Here is a 2,399-nt window from a genome sequence, read left to right on the forward strand (position 1 = left end):
TGTTTAGTAAATCAGTCTCAAAACAAGATCAAAAAGATTTTTTGGCTGGATATAAGATTTTAAAACTTAGTTAGGTGGACATTTTTTGCAGTGTAAAAACTAAACAGTAATTTTAGTCTTTGTTTAACAGTTTAAATTGATCAAATAATGTAAGTAATTGTAGATCAGCTTAAGGAAAACTTCATTCCTAAGCTTTTATTTTGACTGATTATTGGAGCCACATTTTTCACGACTTTTTTGTTAAAATTAGGAGTAGCCATGTGACAAACAGCATAGCCCTTTAAAGTCTCTTAGCATCTGATTGTAAGAAGGTAAGTGTCCTATTTGACCCATCAGCCTTTTCAAATAGCAACAAAGGCCACAGTGGGAAGAGTTTATCAACTGGATTGGCCCAAGAGTCACTCCCTTGACCTGAGGGCACTAAGTCTTTGTGACTCCCTTCTGGCCCTACGTGTGGCTCCATAATGAACTGAGGCGAGCACCGCCGCAGCATTTGGGCTGCTGTAACCTCTCGACAATGGACATTCTGCTCATGCACACACATGGAGAGTGACGATCCAGCCACGGCTCGTTTAATGCCACCGTTTTGTGATCCCAAACGTAGGAGTCCGGTTTCACCCACCTGAATCTTTACTAAAAGATGCGAAACAAATGGCGAGCAGCACTTTTGTTCTCATTCTCTCTCGGTTTCTTTTTACGGCCTGGTCTAACAGCAAACACTCGCACCCTCAACACCTCGAAAAACCACAAATAATGTGAGTTTCCTTCCCCCTCAGCTAAAACAGTCACCCACACACTTTGCAAAAATAAAATAATAAAAAAAAACACCCAATGCGCACCACTGTTCACCATGATTCATTTTCACAGTGTGGATGGAGAAAGTCACCCCGCAGTAGAAACAAAGTCAAACACGATGCAACTCTCCACATGAGTCGTGCCCCTTTCCTCTGATTGCCAGCAGGCTGGTGTAGGGAATGTTAGTCAGAAGGGGGAAGGGGATGTTGTGAGGACACCGAATGTGCGTTTGTGATGGGGAAGGGGGGGGGGGTGGTCTTTGTGAGCGAGAGAGGTAGGAGGAGAAGGGGAGAGGGAGGGGGACATAGTGTTCTGTTTCTTATAGACCAACAGCTGCTGTGTTCAGTGCAGAGACAGAGAGAGGAAGAGGGAGGGCTGTGTGGCGTGAGGCGGTGCGTGTGCTCACTGTGCTCAGCGTTTAGGTGAATCCACAAGCCTCTGCCTCCCAAGGATAAAGCACCACAGAGAGCAGCGACGCCGCCTCGTTCCCAGCATCCTCTCTCCCTTGCGTCTTCTTTCATTTGCTGGTGTCTGTATTTATTTTTATTATTTTTTTCTTTGTTGTTTCTGTCCTTTTCTTTTGTTTCCCTCCCCGCATCTCACTCTGCTTCAGCTCCATCCAGATAGAAGGGGAATAAAAAGGGAAAGGAGCAGAGCCAGAGGCGCCTTCCTCTCCTTCCTGCAGCCGGTAAGCTGACTTTCTGTTTTACCTGTTAGCATCCTGGCATCTGTGCCGCGCTGATGGTCAGAGAGCGAGCCGGGCAGTCCCACCCTGCACCAACTCAGACAGGAGAGGAGAGGAGCCTGTGGCCGAGGCTGAGGATGTGGGTCAGGATTAGGATGGCGGCTGGCAGGTGGTCAGCTCGAGCGGGACAGCGACGGTGTGGAAAGTGGGGTAGGCCGGGATCCTGTGGGGTGGGCAGGGATCCTGTGGGGTGGGCAGGGATCCTGTGGGGTGGGCAGGATCCTGTGAGGTGGGCAGGGATCCTGTGGGGTGGGCAGGGATCCTGTGGGGTGGGCAGGGAGGTTGTGCATTCGATTTAAACCAGGTGCTCAGCTGGGTCTGGTCGTCCTTCGCTGCATTGCTCTGGTGGTCACTGCCACAGTCACAAACACACATTTGTGCAGCTAAAACCCATCAGAACATGGTGTCTGCTGATCTAGAACCATCATATATCACACAGATGCCCCCCCCCCCACCACACACACACACACACACACCTTTTTCAGTTCTGTCAGGTCACACATCGTTCATCAGGAGTCCTGGACAAAAAAGCTGAGCTCAAAAGAAAGCTAAAAGCAAAAACCCCAGATTCCAGTGCTGATCAGAAGGAGGGGGTGGGGGGACCATTGGGGGTGGGGGGGATGTGAATGAAGGTCTCAGGCTTTTCAGGAGCATTTTGTCCTGCTGAATGTGTCGAAAGGGTGAAGGAGCCTCGTTTGCCTCCATGTGACTCTGCAGGTCTCCTTTGTGTGTTTGAGGGGGCAGTGATAAAGAGGGACGCTGAGGATGGAGGGATGCCTGAATAGGAGGGCAGCGATGGTGTGTGTGTGTGTGTGTGTGTGTGTGTGTGTGTGTGTGTGTGTGTGTGTGTGTGTGTGTG

The 2,399-nt window shown here is 49.7% G+C and overlaps 1 protein-coding gene across 2 annotated transcripts in view; it reads left to right on the forward strand.

The window, feature by feature from the left end:
- Positions 1–1,138: 1,138 nt before the first annotated feature.
- Positions 1,139–2,399, forward strand: part of fam49al (family with sequence similarity 49 member A, like) — a gene marked incomplete in the record, with an annotated part of 44,330 nt that continues 43,069 nt past the window's right edge. For both annotated transcript variants that reach the window (XM_014021108.1, XM_014021106.1), the window contains 1 exon segment: positions 1,139–1,483.

The sequence above is a fragment of the Austrofundulus limnaeus genome, unplaced genomic scaffold, assembly GCF_001266775.1.
Source record: "Austrofundulus limnaeus strain Quisiro unplaced genomic scaffold, Austrofundulus_limnaeus-1.0 Scaffold278, whole genome shotgun sequence".
In the NCBI taxonomy this organism is placed as follows: domain Eukaryota; kingdom Metazoa; phylum Chordata; class Actinopteri; order Cyprinodontiformes; family Rivulidae; genus Austrofundulus; species Austrofundulus limnaeus.